Genomic DNA, 18,529 nt, shown 5'->3' on the forward strand with positions numbered 1-18,529 from the left:
CATTCAGTTATAATGGAGCCAGAGAATGCCCACGGCCTAGTGCCGCCACAGCCGATGGCACATTATGGCAAACATGTTCTTGCATTTATGGCGATACTGGTGCAAACAAGCTCACGGTGCTGCCAGTCCTATAGAAATGGACCACATATGCTGGGCGTGGTGCACACCTGAAACCCCATCAGCTCAGGAGGCTGAGGCAGGAGGATGGTGACTTCAAAGCCAGCTCAGCAACTCAGTGTTCCCATTTCACAATAAAAAAGAGCTGGGGATGTGGCTTGAGTTCCATCCTCAGTACTAAAAAAAAAAAGCACAGCACATACAATTACATCCAGAACATAAATATTGATGGCAATAATCAATGACAGTGACGCTGGTTTATGCAGTCACTATGCTGTAATTTGATCATCATGTTAGGGTGCACTCCGACTTACGTATAAGACGTTTACTATTAAACACCTGACACACTCAGTCAGCTCCGTGTTGGCCAGGCCTCCTGCTTGCACAGGGGCCCACGGTGAGCGACTCGCTCATTGCGACGTCTAGGGAGGTGCGCGCCGTCGGTCTTGCGCAGTGATGGAACACCTCATGGCACATGCCTCAGATGCGTCCCCGTGGCTTGGCAGCAGGCCAGTGACGACACCAAGAACAGCTCTAGAACATTCAAGCAACTGGGTGCCTGGCTGACTCTGGGGACAGAGCCACGTGGCTGAGGGACAGGGGTAAGAGAAACCCCTGGACCTTTGAATTCGGACTTTATGGTGAGTCTCTCTTATCTAAAAATCAATGTTTAAACTTAGGCTATAGATCTGGTACCAGAGCAGTTAAAGCACAGAAAATTCCACAGTTGAGTCATATAAATAAGTCAGTGGAACTTTTTTCTCACCCAACTTTCCTCCCTTCAGAGGGGGCTCCCCCACTCACTGGGGAACACCCTCTAACGCAGGGGGTTAATGGCCAGCCACTCCACGTGTCCCTGGCCTCCATGTTGGGTACCTCAGGACTCAGCCTGGGACCACTTTTCTGCCTACGTTCATGTGCTTGGTGACCTCTGCCCACCTGTGGCTCCCAACCTGGGTCCCCAGCCATAACCTCCCTTCTGCACCCCCGGTTCCCGTGAGCGTCTTCCCTCAGTTGCAGCCATCACAAAGCCCACAGGCCGTCGGCCTCCGAACCCCAGCTCCCATTTTCCAATGGCCAGGCTCCCGACCTTCATCCTCCTCTCCCACCCACCACCTTCAGTAGTTCAGGGTCAGCCCCGCCTACATCTGTAGCCAGGATACAGTCTCTGCTCAGCACCAAGCTTGCTTCACCCTGGCCTGCCCTGCCCTGCCGGCTCACCTGGATTGGTGATGGCCCCCTGACTGCTCTCTCCGTGTTTGCTCTGTAAACACTGCCAACACCATCCTGTTTAAAACCTAACCCAGATCATGTCACCCACCTGTTCAAACTCCCAGTGTTTCCCGTCCCGAGTAAAATCCAGTGTTGCAATCCTTATGATGTCCCCGAAGGCCTTATGCAGTCCCCTCCTCCTTAGTGCAGTGCTGGCCACTGTAGCTTCTGTGCTCTCCCCAGATCACACCAAACACAGGGCCTTTGCACTTGCCGTTCTCCCTGGAAACTTCTTCCAGACAACTACATTCCTCACTTCCTCCAGACCTTTATTCAGACATCACCTTCCCAGTAAGGCGGGCCACTCTCTGCCCTCACAGCCTTCCTCGCTCTGTCTACCTCTACCCAGCGCCCCTTCCTCCTGCTTTTCTGTGGCCCCCCTCTCCTGAGCAAGCCAGGTGTTGACTGATTCATCTTGTATTTATCTGTCTCTCCCATTTGAAAGTCCTCCCCAGACAAGCAGGAGTGCTCATCTGTTTTGTTCACGGGGGCCCTGGATCCGGAACCTGCACAGTGGGTGCTCAGTGAATACTTGTGGCATGAACAAGTCATCCTCTTGGTTGGCGCTCTGGGTGGCCACGTCACTGCCACAGGGTTACACTGCAGCATGGCTGCTTCCCGGGCTCCAGCTCCACCCACCACACCTCCGAGGCCCCAGTAACCACAAGCCACATTCAACCCGGCTCCCTCCTCACACCTGCCCTCTTCTGTGCTGCACAGAGGTCACTCTAGAGCCTGGGGCCAGAAAGGGCACAGAAGAAAGGGATGAGGGCCAGACAGGGGCTGAGCAAGGTACAGACACCGCCCGGCACCAGCCGACTGGGGCCGAACACGGACGTGGGGTACTTTTGTGGGGCTTTTGGTTTTTCAAGGAAAACTGGGAATTTGTAATTGTTTTTGGATGGCAGATCTATAGAAAACTGAACATCGTGAAAATCGAGGGTTTCATTCACTACATCTGCAGGGTCACCTGTCTGCGGCCTCTGCATAAACCTCGACCAGAAAGCTGAGCCCTCCTGACGGGTTAAAGAGGACAGAGATGTCCCGACAGAATCTAAAGGTAGTTGCAATATGGTAAGAAAAATGTTATCTCGTCTCCCATAGTTTTCTGGGGGGCTTCTAAAGAACCTTGTTTACAGGGTTCAGGGTCATCCTGTGTTACATGGCTTTCAGTGGCCTTTTCCCTGCTTAAAAGACAGTAATCAGGGCTGGGGTTCAGTGTAGAGCACTAGCATGTGTGAGGCCCTGGGTTCGATGCTCAGCACCACATAAAAATAAAACAGGTCCCTCGACAATAAAAAAAAAAAAAAAAAAAAAAAGACAGTAATCAATGAGCACTCATGGGCGAGGAGGAGCCGAGTGAGCTCTGGTGCATTTGAGGGGAGCCAAACCAGAGACAGAAGTGGGTGGAGGACTGTCGGGGGTGCAGGCAAGGAGAGAAACTGAAGGTTCTTATTCACCCAGATCTGGGGTGTTCAATGTTGATCCTGTCCTTGGTTTTTATACAAAATCTGTAGTAGAAAGATACACGGCTGACACCATGTGCGTCAATGGAATTCATTCTGGCGGAGCTCCGAGAGGGGAAGGTGACAACTGACATGAGTCATTGTGGCAAAAATTAGTTTTAAATCTTGATCCAAAGTTGGCCGCGGCTGCAGATGTAGCTCAGTGATACGGCACCTGCCTAGCACGTGCGAGGCCCTGGATCCCAGCCCCAGGACCACAAAACAAAAGTTGGCAGCAAAAATCTGGCAACTCCACTCTGGATATATATATATCTCCAAAAGCACTGACCACAGGCGTTCAACAAAAACCCGGACGCTGACGTTCCTAGAGGTGCGATCACAACAGCAAAGGTGGAATCGACCAGATGCCCATGAGTGAATGAGACAGGGATGATCATGTGACTGTGGAAAGGAATGAGATTCTGACAGGCGCTCCACACGGGAGAACCTTGAAAACCTCCTGCCAAGTCAAAAAGGCCAGTCGCCAAAGACCACGTGTTATGTGATCAGTTTCTTCAAAATGTCCTGGGAAGGCAATCTACTGGAACAGATAGTAAACAGTGGTTGCTTGTGGCTGGGAGGGTACTCCGGGGGGGCTACAGGGAAGAGGGAGGTTTTTTTGATATATATATATTTTTAGTTGTTGATGGCCCTTGACTTATTTATATACACTGATAAGAATCGAACCCAGTGCTTCCCTCATGCTAGGCAAGTGCTCTACACTGAGCCACAACCCCGGCCTATGAGGGAGTTTTTGAGGTAATGAAAATGCTTTCAAGTTGACGTAGGTGACATTTGCACAATTCTGTGAGTATACAAAGTCCACTGAATTGCGTTACATGGGAGGGTTGTATGGCAGATGACACCTAACATACTTTACACCAATAAAGTTAAACATCTGGAAGTTGGTGTCATCCTGGGGACAATTCACAGCACCCCAGGTGCCGCTGCTCATCCACGCTAGGACAGGGGAGGGCCTGGGTTAGAAGCTCCCCAAAGGGACCCTGCACTTAGCCGCCTTAAGTCTCCACACCTTCACTTTTCATCAGCGGGAGGAGCTCATCCCAGACGGAGTCTTTACAGACTTTTAATGAGCTCATTCACAGAAGCACCTCCGAGGAGGAAAGGTGGTTAATTGCCACAGGCGCTTAAGAAGTGGTTGCTCTATGAGCAACTGTGGGTGGGAAGTCGTGGTCCCTGGGTTCACTGCCACCCCCACAACCAGGCTCTGGCTAAGCTGGCAGAGTGACATCTCAGGTGTGGTGCCCGACCTTCAAAGGCCAGTCTGATGCTCCATGAAGAGCATCCCCTCCCTTTGTGGTGACACCAAAGCATCCCTGTTAATAACTTTATGGTTAACTGTGGTTTCTCCCCAGCCACACCCCAGCAGGCAGAGATCATGGCCTTCTGAGAGCACCACACCAGAGCTGGACTCCAAGTCAGTCCACCCCAGGGCTCTGAGGCGGACAGTCCCTCCTGTCCTGCAGGCTGGCATCCCTGTGCAAGGCTGCTGTAGGTGACAGCACGGGACCCCATCACCCGGGACTGTCTCCAAGCAGCCACCCAAGCTCCAGTGCAGGTGCTACATGGTCTCCGAGTGCAGCCCACGGCCACCTGCTCGGTCCTCCCCTCGCTGTGCCAACCTGGGTGTCCGGCCACCATCAAGGTGATTATGAAGTACTGAGGCTGTGTGCTTTCCTTCCCACAGAAATAATCACCGGGAGCCCTTTGATTTCCAGGGATATCGGGGCTTCTTGCTGCACTTCCTGTCAGACCGGCCCTTTGAATGAGCTCACTCCATAATTTAGAGTTTGAATCTCGTTTTAAATGGCAGTTAAAAATTGTATGTGGCAGTTCACAATGAAATTTAGCTTGACAGCTTGGACATAAAACTAAAAATAAATGACTTCACATCCAAATAATAAGTAATAACAATGTTAGCCTGCATAAGAATAGCAGGGCTGGATTCAAATACAATATTAATTTTAGGAATATGAGTGACTGGGGAGAGACAGAGGCAAAGAAACAAATCCTTCATATAGCAATCGTCTCCTCTTATCCCCCGGGCAACTGGCTGCCTTTCACCTCCGCGGCACAGCAATTATGTGGTGTAATGGAGGCAGCGCAAATAAGCAGAAAGATTTTATTAAACCAAATGAGCAAATCATCTGCGTATTATTGCGATTTGATTGACACTGACAAGTGTCGAGCAGACGCGGATGTGAATATGATAAAAAAGCTTGCAGAAAAGCTCTTGATAATGTTACTCTTGATAAAGTTGCCTGGCCACCCTCTCTAGGTAAATAAAGGGGAGAGGAATACGACGCATATTAATTCACCCCGTTTGCAGCCTACCGGAGGACGAGAGGCGGGGGGAAAAAGTGGCAGTGGCTTCAGCGTGTGGCATTTGATATGAATACCAAAATTGCATTCATGATTCACACAGACTTTACGATAATATATTAATATTAAAACTAAAGGTCATTCCACATAACAGTTAAGCTGCCTGAGCTTCAACCTTTATACCAATAACAGACTCTGGAAAGTAAGTGAGAAATATTTGAATACTCTAAAAAAAATTTTTTTTTCCATTTGGGAGGATTGCTGGCTGACGTTAGCTCAGGTGGCCCCTCACCCACCTGCCCTCTCTGGGGACAATTAAAGGGCTACCTCGAGGATGGCTGCATCTGAGACAGCTGGTGCTGCCGAGGGAGGAAAGGTGATTAATTGCCACAGGCCTTGGGGCCCTCGTACACTGCTGCGTCTCACTAATGATTCCCCTATGAGCTGGCGGAGCGCACTGCCATCGTCCCTGCTCGCGGGCGGCGTCAGCACAAAACTTTACTCGGCTGCTGGGGCGCTCGGAGCAAGCTGTCCAGCAGGGGGAAGACTGTGTCTAGGATGGTTTAGGAGGAGACCTGCCTGGAGGCAGGGGGCTGGCCAGGTTGACCTCTGGAGTTCCCTCCAGGGGGTGGTTTGCTCTGATTCTGTCAGGAGGCTGCTTCAAATAAAAGTGGCCTGGGTGGGTGGTTGGGGACTGAAGATTCTCCTGGAAGAGAAGCTTAAGAAAATGGGGACAGGTGAGGCCTGCTGTCCCCACTGAGGTGCCATCTGTATGGGGTAGAAGGTCATTGCCCTAGTCAATCAAACCAGCGTCTAGAAAAAGAAATTCTTAGTGATAGAATATTTGGCCCTTGGTCAGAAAGTCTGGGCTGTTAAGTCAGGGTGGACAGAGACTGGTGGGCCAGGGTCAGCTCCCTCAGGCCAGAGCCCACATACCTCTGAGTCAGTCCCTAGCTTCAGGGGTGGCTTGAAGTTGGCCATCCTGGAGTATTTACACCACAGAAATGGGCAAATGCCGACCGACCTCCCCACCCCCAGACGGTTTTCACCACGTGGCTGGGTCCCCAGGTTCACCAGCATTGCCTCCTAAGGGGCTAGAAGCATGTTTTACCTAGAACTGATGGAGTCGGTCCAACCTAGTATCAAGTCCAACCTGATATCATAATTCTAATAACATCCCAGTAATTTGCTACCCCCTTTGGGAAATCAATTTGGGCTCCGATTTCTCCGTCTTCCACTTGCCCAGCTAATTCCTCTTTGCAGTGGCAACGGAGCAGATGGGGAGGGATATGGCGTATGCCTCCAGTGCCTGGGCCTCCCTGAGAGTGTCCCTTCCTTGCCCCCTGGCTGCTGGCCTCTTTTCTGGCTCCAAGCTGTGGACTCATGACCTGGTCTCCCGTGATCCCGACATGCTCAGCCTCCCTGACAGGTGGGCAACGCGCAGCGCTCCCTAGCCCTAGCCTTCTGGCCCGCGTCGGTCCCCCTCATCTCCTGCTGTGGGGTCTCCTTGCCCTCCTTCAGGGGAGCACTGGGCTGCACCTACACCCCCCAGGGAATGGAGGCAGCTGGGGAGGGCTGTGGGCCTCCTACTCTCTTTGCAAATACTGGTAGCCTAACCCAAAGGCAGGGGCTATCTTTCCAGGGTCTGGAGGGGAGTTGGGGGAAATGCTCTTTCTCTCCCCCCATTCCTTTCTGTCACATCTTTCACTCTCCAGACCTGGATCAGGGAGGTCAGGACAATGCCCAACTGCCTCTCCTGCCTACCTTCTGCCTCCCACATCTGTGAAGGTCTGTCCTCTACCTTTTTCAAACTGAGTCATGACCCATTCCTGGGAGAAGAAAAAGTCAATGGGTCATGACCACCATTGATAATAGGATTTTAAAAGTGAGAAAGGCCCAGCACGAAGGCGTGTGCCTATAGTCCCAGGGGCTCGGGAGGCTGAGGCAGGAGGATCAAGAGTTGAAAGCCAGCCTCAGCAACCCTAAGCAACTCAGTGAGACCCCGTCTCTAAGTAAAATACAAAATAGGGCCGGGGATGTGGCTCAGTGGCCGAGTGCCCCTGAGTTCAATGTGCAGTACCAACCTGTCCCCTGGCCAAATAAAAGTGAGAAAGTAATCACCCATAACAAGAGTAACAATTGTTTTCTAAAACTTGATGTGTCTTACTGTGGGTCATGGAAAGACACGTTTGAAAGCCACTCTTCTGCATCATATTCTATCACAGAGCAACATATCACTTATCCTGAGGGACATGGGAATGTTTTCTCTACCGTGGGAGATCTCTAAGCAATGTGCTTTCCAAGCTTGGCTCTTGGTATATGGAGAAAACTAAAATGAAATTTTAAACTTTTTTTTAACGTTTAAGAGTTCCGGATGGCCATGAAAATTCCAATTTTGAATGTCATGAACTGAGTGAGCATAATTCTCTTTCGTTCCTCTGTGAACATGATCTCTTGCTCCAAGGAGGCTCAATGCCTCCAGCTAGCTAGAGAGGCTCACACTCAGGCCAAAGAAAAAAGGTAATTGATGTATTTTTTTTTTCAAACTACTTCTCCTGCTACATGTTCTGAGAGGTGGTTTTGTGGCGCCCTCCCCCATCTCCTGGGCCTTCCCTTGCTCTATCAGGGGACAGGCTTGGCACGTCCTCCAGTGTTACTCAGAGCCCAGCAGATTCACCTGAGAAATCACCACTCTTCATTCTGGTTGCTCAGGCCTACATGAGTCACTCTTGGTTTTAATGAGCAGATCTGTGAAACCCTGGATAAAAGCCAAGTCAAATGACCCCTAAAAGCCAGGGCTGTCCCCAGGGTTACTTTTTGCCATCTCCCCTCCCCTGCCGCTGAGCTTCATGAGGGCAGGTGTGTATATTTCCTCCCTGCATCCCACTTCTAACAAAGCATCCGGGGCACTTGGAAGCACTTGATGAAGTTGTATGGAATGATTGAGCATGGACTCGGGCGAGAGAGGTGCCAAACTTGCTTTATTTCTTTAAACTGTCCCTGTTAGCCAGCCATGGTGGTGCACGGCTATAATCCCAGGGACTCAGGAGGCTGAGGCAGGAGTGTCTCAAGTTTGAGGCCAGGGTCTTGCTAAATTTCTGAGTCTTTCTTAAAAGAAAAAATAAAAATGGCTAGGGATGTAGCTCAGTGATGTAGCACTGGGGATCAAACTCAGGGGTGTTCTAAGAAAAAAAGTATATATAGTGGTTCCAGGGATATTTGTTAAATTTAGAACCCCAACAATGTCATATCATTAAACAAGTCCCAAACACTTTTTGTATATTCTTTTATGAATTTACTCAGGCAGAAATCTGACACAAAGCAAAGTGGTTTGTCTGTATTTTGTTTTGGTGTTTTGGCAGTACTGGGAATTGAACTCAGAGCCTCACATGTGCTAGGCAAGCACTCTGTCACTGAGCAACATCTCCAGCATGCCAGCCCCCTGCTTCCTCCCTCTCCCACACTCCTTTTTGAAACAGGATCTCACCAAATTACTAAGGGCCTCAGTAAGTTGTCCGGTCTGGCCTCAAACTTGTGATTCACCTGCCTCAGCCTCCTAGTGGCTGGGATTACACGTGAGTGCCCATGCATCTAGCTGTTGATCTTTTATCATGTTATCACTTTTGTTGTTTCAGAAGGGTATTTTGGGACTCCCACCACTTAAAAATGTATCTCAGTGTGATATGGTGGATGTTCTTGGTCTTTATACACATTCCATCACCGCTAGTAAAAGATACACCCACCAATATATTTGTACACCTATCTATTCCAGAAGATAGCCAATGATAACATCATTCTCTATTTTGAATGCTTGTCTGAAGGAAAAATAAGACTACATAAAAATAAGGCTATGACACTTCAAGAGAAAAGATCATTCAGATGCACTTTAAATGGAACCTGCCACTTCCCTGTGTTCTTCTGTGAAGAAAAGCGGAGACAACACTTGTCGGTTATCCCATGCTGTGAGGTGTGTCTTTCAATCTTTGCTTTATGGCCTGCTGTAATCAAAACTTTATTTGGAATGAACAGGCTTGTTTCCCAAGGTACCCTTTCAAACACAACTTTCTCATCACCTATGTATACTGAGGACTTTGGAACTTGGCACCCACAACTTACAAGCTGAGTCCAAGTTACTTTCCCTATATCGTTTACTCAAATACTTCCCAGACACCAGAACCCCAGCTCAGATTTTGACTGGACAGACAAGGCCCTTCCCCTCAAGAAGCAAAAAAGCAAACAAAACTGAGCCTTGGGGTGGGTGCTCTGGAGGAATTACGTGGACCAGGGGACAGCCAGTACCTAATGGGAAGGGATCTTTGGGCCAAGATGTCAGGTAGGCTTTGGGGGAGTCGGAGCAAAGGCTGGAGGGAATGGCACATCAAGGCCAGAGGAGAGGCCACTTAGCCTTTGCCCAGAGACAAGAGGCAGGGAGCACCAAGGGGAGAGATGGGTGTGCCAGTGACAGGAGCCAGCTCACCCAGGGCCTTCAGAATCACAATGAGAAATATTGCCCTCATGTTAAGAGAAATTTGAAGTTAAATATTATTTTTGAAGTTAAAAATTACTTACTTGAAGTTAAATATGTAATGACTTTTCAGAATTGCCAGAAGACAAGGAAAAATTCAAATGTCCGTGCCCTGATGAATACGTAACACCTCGCTCCATCTGTTTAAGTTATACAACTCTGGGAGAAAAAAGAACTGCAGACTCGAGCAACAGCGTGGATGAACTTCAGATGCTTTATACCCAGTGACAAAAGCCAGACTAAGGCTGGGGAATGGCTCAGGGGTAGAGCACGTGTCTAGCATGCACAAGGCTTTGGTTCCCATTCCCAGCACCACCCCCCACCCCACACAGCTTAATGTTACCTATTATCACAGAGCAAAATTGTCCCCAAACATAGCAGGGGTATAAAATCCTACCATGTATTTAAAGAAAGCTTGAGGAGTAGCCTGGTAGCCACTTGTAGAAGTTGCAACTATGTTGCCGTCTTATTTCTAGAGAGAAAGTTCTGTGATTTTTCAACAAATGGTCCTCCCCCTGAGAACTTGGTGAAATCAGAGACAGAGCCCCAGGATCCAAAGGACTCATTATTCACATTACTGGAGCAAGATGTTCTACCTCACCGAGTCAGAGAAGAGAAGCAACCTGTGACATGATATGCAACCCTGCAGTTGGTACCCGGACATGGAGCCCAGTACCAACCCCTACTGACACCTGCAGACACTTGACATTTTGGAGTCTCAATTTCCTCGTCTTGCAGGATGTGGGGCTCAGATCTGATCTCCTCTCCATCTATACATTCTTAGCCTTCATTCTGCGATTTAATAACATGCTGCTGCTGCTTATGCAACAAGCTGGGGTTCCCTCAGTCCCTGAAGCCCACCACGTGCATGTCTCAGGGTCATTTGGATACCACCTGCATGATTCTCACCACATCTGCTGGCCACCTGCTCTACTGTTGACTTAATCTTTCCTTTCAAACACTTTTTTTAAAAAATCAAATTTAAATGTGTATATTTTTAAAGTAAACTTTATCTCATGATGGTAAATGGAGAAAAAATTCAGGGCGACGCTGAATTAGAAGACAACTGTAAAATAAATACAGGGAAAGCAAAACAAGATTGGCGATTTCTGGTTCAATACTGTTGCAGTTCGAGATTTGCGTTTACGTCTGCATTCGTTTGAGGGAGGTATGATAGAAGAGAGGCATTAAAGACCTATTAGCACCAAACTGAGACGTTCTCCTTGCTTTATCCAAAGGCTTAAAAGATAATTGAAAAGGGAATAACTGTCCTTTGGTGATTTAGTGTTATTTTAATGCCACATCTACATTCTCCCTAATACTATTTCCCTTTGTACATGGAGGTGCCTCCCAGTGCTCGAAAAATATGGATGTTTTTCATGCATTATAACTATTTAGAAGTTGGTTTCTCTGCTTCCCTTGACTAAGCTCCCAGAGACCAGGTGGGTTGGTTTCTCTGTGTCAGCATTTAGATCAGATGTCCTTTCCCATCTCCTCACAGAAAGCTTAGCAGTCTAAGCAGGTCAAGCCTTAGGGAGGCTACATAGGACAGCAAGGTCATGGAAGAGGGTAATTGTCATCAGCAGCCAGATGTGGCATTTTGGTCCCAGTTGTTTTTGTTTAGGAGGAGGATAGGATTGAGGAGTGATGGAGTTTCCTTCTGAGATGACAGTGCTCCAAAATTGATTGTGACGATTGGAAAACACTGAATATACTGAAAACCACTGAATGGTGCTTTTACATGGGTGAATTGTATAGGATGTGAATGATCTCAAAGCTCTTACAAAAGCAAACAAAGTTTTGTCAACCAGTTGTGCCTGCATGGGTGGTGGATTGTGATGATGGTGGGGAGCAGGGGCCCCCAGCTCTGGTCGCACATGAGAATCAAGGAGGGCTTCAGCCTACAGAAGCTGGCCCAACCTAGAAGGCTCCCATCAGCAGCCTGGGGCTGTCACAGTCTTCCATAGTCTTAAAAGTTCCCCAGGTGATTCTTAGAGCAGAGAACACTGCATCAGAAAAGTTGCCAATAAAAAGGTCCCCTTTGACACAGATGGATGTCCTTTCTTGTTTACCAGATGGGGGGGGGGCAAGAGTATGGAAATAAGGAGTTATCTAGTACAAGGGGGTCCATCTCTTCCGTTTTGTATCTTTGAACTTAAGTCAGCTACAGGTAAAGCTACATTCTCACTCACCATCATTAGTCATTACAGAAATGCAAATAACAAAGATACTACCTTCATTCCTGGTAAAATGTGTGTGGGGGGAGTAGCATTGGTAAGGATGGAGAAATCAGACCCCTGTGCATTGCTGGTGATGTTGCCAAATGGCGCAGCTGCCATGGAGAACAAGTATGGTGGTTGCTCAAAAAAAGCTAACCAGAAAATTACCATGTGACCATCCAAGCCCACTCCTGGACCCATACCCAAAAGGTCTGAAAACAAGCACCCAAGTGTGTGTGTGTACATTCGCAATAGTCAAGAAATGGAAAGGTTTCATCAACAAATGAAAGGGTCAACAAAATATGATTCATAATACAATATCTAGTCATAAAAAGTCCTGTAATTCCAGCCAGGTGTGGTGGCACATGCCTCTAATCCCAGCAGCTCGGAGGCTGAGGCAGAAGGATCAAGAGTTCAAAGCCAGCCTCAGCAAAAAGTGAGGTGCTAAGCAACTTGGCGAGACCCTGTCTCTAAAATACAAAATAGGGCTGGGGATGTGGCTCAGTGGCCAAGTGCCCCCGGGGTTTCAATTGCTGGTACCCCCCCCAAAAAAAAAGAAATTTAATTCCAATATATACTGCAAAAGCCAAACTGAAGAATACTATATGATTCAATTTATAGGAAGCACCGAGACTTAAAAAGAAAAATATAAGTAGGCTATTTTTTGGCATGATAATGAAAGGCAGGCCACTTAAGAAAAAAATATTTAACTCACCATTTTGGAGGCAAAGTGCAAACAGCATGGCGCCGACTTAGGGACTTGGGCGAGGGCCCCTTTTGATTGCGTCACCTCATGGCGCGTGGCAATGGCAGGAGCTTGGGCGGAAGCGAGAGATCACATCTTGAAACAGGAAGCCAGAGATTGAGGGTCCCCCAATCCCGTTCAAGGCCAGGGCCCCGGTGACTATAAGGACCTCCTATTAGACCCCACCACCTCCCAACTCTACCATCCTGGGGAACAAGCTTCCAACCCTGGACAGAGCCCTTGGGGAAACAAGGCACATCCAAATCACAGCAGCTACCAAGGGCTGGGGAGGTGGGAATGGGAGCTAGTGCTTCCCCACTACAGAGCTGCCATCTAGGATGAAAACATGCCAGAAGCAGATCTGGGCATGGCTGCGTCACACTGTGAATGCACTTAATGCCCTTGAGTGATGCCCTTGAAGATGATTGAAGTGGTAGATCACTTAGGTTGAACTCAGGGGCACTCGACCACTGAGCCACATCCCCGCCCTATTTTGTGTTTTGTTTAGAGACAGGGTCTCACCAAGTTGCTTAGCGTCTTGCTTTTGCTGAGGCTGGCTTTGAACTCACCATCCTCCTGCCTCAGCTTCCGGAGCCATTGGGATTACACCGCACTCAGTTATTTTGCTATAATTTTAAAATTATACACACACACACACACACACACCCCAGGAAGAGAGGAAAAAAAAAAATCAGCTACAATGGGCTTTGCAGGTGTGGAGTGATCTTTCCAAACTCCACAGGGGCAGACCCGCTAGCCCCTGGAGAGGGAGAGTGTGTGCCACTTGGGATTGGATTGTGAGGATGGCGGGCAGCTGCTCAGTGTTTCTGTACCCTGGTTCCTTCAACAACTCGTACTGCCCATCAATGTGGGGCATGGTGCAGACTGAAGTGTGGCCTCCAGTCTCATGAATAGGCACCCACGCACACGTGTACATACTTAAAGCATTTGGCCTAGGTGGTCGCTTCTGGTGTCTCCATCTTTATCACCCACGCCCGAAGCACTGTGTCTACCTCGACTCTGATCTCCACTCAAAAGGAACGGTGTATTTTGGGGGTGATGACATGTTCTGGAATTAGTGGGGCTTCCTGAATATACTACAAACCACCAGATTATACCCTTTGAAGTGGTGGGCTTTATGGTACACGAGTTGCATATATTTAGACAACAGGCGGGTGATACAATCAGTGAGAAGTGTTCCTTAATGTGGTCACATATTGAGTGTGGGGCCTACGTATTTGCTAGGCAGCAAAGTCATGGCCACCATACCCAAGGCCTGTTTCTCACCGTGGTCAAAAGAAAGCCTGCACGCTGATAGTGTGGAAGAGGTGGTGGCCGGGAGCCAGGCTGAGACCCGGGCTGAGACCCCTGAGCCTGACCACCACGGTTCTCTTAGAGCACTGAGAGGCCACTGTGCGGGCCCCTTCCCTTATAGCACCTAGGATGACCTCTTTGTGGGGCTGAAGCCTGCCACAGTGGCACCTGGCCTGGAAGGTGCCCCCCCCAATCCTCAGGTCCCTCCCACACTAGGCAGCACTGAGGCCTGAGCCCTGGCACTTACCAAAGTATGAATCCTGTCTCTTAGCAGGCACTGTGCAAGACAGAGGGGACCAGCCATCTCCTGCCTGGGCTTGTCCCACCAAGGTTTGGGACCATCCGGGTCCAGCTCTTTAGTTGCAACCTGAGCAGAAAAGGCAGAATCTAGACCTGTGTGGTGGCAAAACCCAGCAGCCCCCGCCCCTTGACCTCGGGAGCATGGACTCAGGCTGAAAAAGGCCTCAGCTACCCCCTGCTTCACACATACCATCCCCAGCTTTGCTGGCGCCTCTTCCACGGGAAGCCTGGAAGCCTCTGTGCCTGGCTGTTGTCTGGATAAAGCCACCTGAGGAGCAAAGATCGGAGGAAGGGTGGGCCCTACGCAGCCCTCCCAGCCTGGGCTGTCCCACTTTTAACCAGGGCATAATAACCCGGCTTTGGAAGACACCTGGGAGGCATCAGCCACGAGATCTCGGCACAAGATGCTCAGGAGGGGCACCTGCTTCGTGATGTTACCAAGGGGCAGCACCTGCCTCTGCTGGGCACAGGAATGGGGAGTATTTCCCCTTTCGGTGACTCAGGGCTTGAGCCTGGGACCCAAGTGGAGGACGGGGTGGGCCCTCACCAGAAGGTTGGATACAGCGGGAAGTATTTGGTATATGGTATGGGAAGAGGGGAGCCGTGTGCAAGGGTGGATTCTAAGGTTTCTCAGAACTTATGAAAGAGTTCAAACAGGAGCATTCTTACCCACAATGATTGCGAGATAAGAAGGAAATCTAGCAACACCTGACCCAGTTCCATCATGAGAACAGTCGATGGAAATGTTCAGGGACTCAGTCAAGAGAAAGGCAGAAGAAAGACCAAGAATCTTGTCAGGCTGGAGAATAATCTCTGAGGCACAAATATAGTAGGCATTCGGGGGGAAAACTTGCCCAAAGCAATGAAAACTTCAATGTTATTATGATTATTGAGGAAGGATGTTATGTTTTAAACATTCAGTTTATTATATGCCAATCATACCTCAAAGCACTTGAAATTTAGAAGGTAAGCTATTACGGGCCACCTGCCCTTTGTAGTTTATGCATCAGGTCTCGTTTACTTCTCAAAACAGGGAGAAAAGGCAGGTTTAACAGAGGCCAGGCGCTCCTGGTGTTGAGGAGACTAGTGGCAGGCAGAGGGATGGAGCTGGGCGGCTGATTCCAGCCCCTGTGAAGCTCTATGACTATTTATGAGCCTTTTGTCCACTGGATGGTGGGGAAAGTATCAGGAAAAAATTACAGGGATTGTTGAGAGCATTGCCCATGGGGATTTGCTCTCACTTTGGGCATAACTGACCAGCTGATTTCTCTTTGGACCTCACTTTTCTCTTCTGATCTCTAAGATCCCTCTTTGCTCTGGGAACCCATGGAGAACTCCAAATAGTTTTTTGAATTTCAAAAGCAAAGTAGCCTCTCTTGCCACCTGAATATTGGGATACAAAGATTCATCCTCTTTCCCAAGTGAACCAACACTTTTTTTCCACCTAATTATGTATTGTGCTCTGAAATCAGCTTCTGTCTGAACTCAGGATCCTAAAGTAAGGAGTTTTCTTATTCCAAGGTCTTCATCACTGACAGGTGCTGGTGAATGATGTTTCTATGAATCAAAGCATGCTTTTAACTTTAAGATTTAAAAGGTTTGAATATCTGGGTTTGTGTGTGTGTGTGTGTGTGTGTGTGTATGAAGAAAAATGGTGAATATTAGCCCTTAAAAAATCAGCTCACTTTGAGACCTCCATGGCATTATTGCCTCCTTTAATATTGCTGACAGTCTCTTGCAAATGTATCACAAGTTGGCATTTATTAGTGCGAGGCACAAGTAAGGGGCATGTTATTTGATTTGAATAACAGCTCGGAGCTACAGTTTGAGTCCAGAAATATATTAGTCAGAAACAATCTCATTTAATAACACAGAAACTAATAAAAGAAAAGTATTCCAACTGATTCAGAATTGAATTTATGAATATTGCTTTAGCAGGATTAATGATCAAAACCCCAACCTGTTTGTCACGTTATAACTGACTTTTTCCATTTAAATGCAAAACCAGAAGTCAATGAGTCCAAAAGATTGTATATTGCTTTGAAGAAAATCAGTTCATTTTACATGTAAGCTTCCAAATTGGCAATAAACTTTAATTACAGGGTCAGATAATCAAATTATAATCAAATAGCCTCACATAAAAACCTATGTTTGAAATTAATGAGACACAAGCCTGCCACTTGGTATCACCACACCTCTGTAACTTACTGACATTTCATTTCCACTTAAAAGTCACCTTAAGGACTTTCTCCTCAATTTCCACCGTGTCGCTTAATTTGATTTAGAAAACATTTCATTCTTAGACCATGCAGTCCTTCGGATTTTCATATTCCTCTCTTCATTTTCCCTCCTCCTCTTACCTTGGGGAAGGTCTGCTTCATAATTGACAATGGAGTTTCGAAACTGGCACTGTTGGAACGCTTCCCACCGGGGAGCTGAATCCATCTCTGTTGGGGTGGCTGGGAGGGCCCTTCACCCTGGGGTCAGGTGTCCTCACTCAGAAGTTTGCACATAGCTTAGAAACACTTAAGTTATTTTGATATCAACATACTTGTTGGTAAGAGAATGGCATTAACGCTTATAAGTGCTTGATTGTCTCATTAGATTTGAACGGCAGGATGCTAAGTTATCTTTTAAACCCCTCTCTTTCAGCTTTAAAAATGATCTCTTTGTCTTCAGTTACTGCAGTTACAGTAGGGTTTTTTTTTGTTTGTTTTTTTAATCAGAATAATGAAGAGTGGGGCTTCTTCCTGGCTGGTAGGCAAGTGGTCACTAAGAAAGAAGTGACAAGCTGAGAGGCTCATACAGAAGAGTTTAGAATGGACCCTCCTGGAACCAACGTGCTACTTAGGAGGCTGAGGCAGGAAGACAGGGTGAGTTGAGTTCAAGACCGGTCTGGGCAACAAGAAATAAAAAAATTTTAAAAAGACTTTGCTTTAGTTTTTCCATACTGTAAAATAAATGGGTGTGCAAGAGCATCTGACAGGGCTGCCGGGCAAAACTGAACTTCTAATATATGTCCCAGATATTGCCCAGGATGTATGTGTGCACGCATGCACGCGCACACACACACACGCACACACACACTCTCACACACATATTCTTGTTTATCTGAATTTTTATGGTGAACCAACTCTTTTTTCTCCTAATTATGTGTTGTGCTCTGAAATCAGCTTCTATCTGAATAATGGATGCTCCTTTGAGTGTTCTGAGCCTGATGTCTTCTGAAACATTAAAGAATTTCGTGGTGATGAACTCAATGTTTTCCAAACTTGCCAGAAAACCCAATCATCAGAACCAGCTGGGAACTCTCTAGACTCTAGACCCCAGGCTCCTCCTGCACCTGCGGATCCAGTGAGTCCAGGGCCTGGCCTGGGAGTTGGTATTTTGACGGGTCTCCCAGGGGATTCTTGGCATGGGACAAGTTTAGAAAACACTGCAAGATATCTTGTCACTACATCCCGAGAAGCAGGGTATGGAGTGTGCGAGTCAAGGCAGAATTGTTAACCTTCATTTCCATCTGGAGAAATCACAGTCGGGGAAGGTGCTTGGCTCTATATGTAACCTGGGACCTGCTGACATGTCAGCCAGCCTCCGAATATTTTATTTCATTGCCGTGTAAAGTAAAAGGTCAGACGGTCTAGAGACGGGCAGAAGACGACTGACCATGGAGGTTACTTCTACCAGTGTCTTCGTGAGCTCTGCTCTTTCGTGTGCCCTGCTCAAGTTGTTCTTCTGCAATGAGGAGACACTTCCTGCCTCAAGCGCTCCCTATGATTTTACCACCTGGACCAGAAAAGAGAGAGAGAGAGAGAGAGAGAGAGAGAGAGAGAGAGAGAACCCGTGAGAAGTTCCATCAATCGAGGGCACAAAGAGTAGGGAGAGTGCGCTGCGAGTTAACTGCAGGTTAACAGCTCTGTCTCCTGGTTAGCAGCCACTTAGCCCCTGCCCACCCACTTCCCCTGACCCACAAATATGGGGAGAATGCAGAAAATCACTGAACCCCCATGATTCTCCTGCGTACTCTGGGCACACTTGTGCAATGGATGGAAACTGCAAGGAGTCCGCGTCATGCAAATATTCAATAAAAGCAGACCCTTGGGTCATGCCACTCTTGCCTGCTCTCTATTACCACCAGGGCAGGAGCTGTGGATTCGAGGTCAACTACTCTCTTCTCGTAAGAGGTCTT

Source organism: Marmota monax, unplaced genomic scaffold (genome assembly GCF_021218885.2).
Source record: "Marmota monax isolate L192 unplaced genomic scaffold, Marmota_monax_Labrador192_F-V1.1 WCK01_AAM20220418_F8-fsc00024, whole genome shotgun sequence".
NCBI lineage: Eukaryota > Metazoa > Chordata > Mammalia > Rodentia > Sciuridae > Marmota > Marmota monax.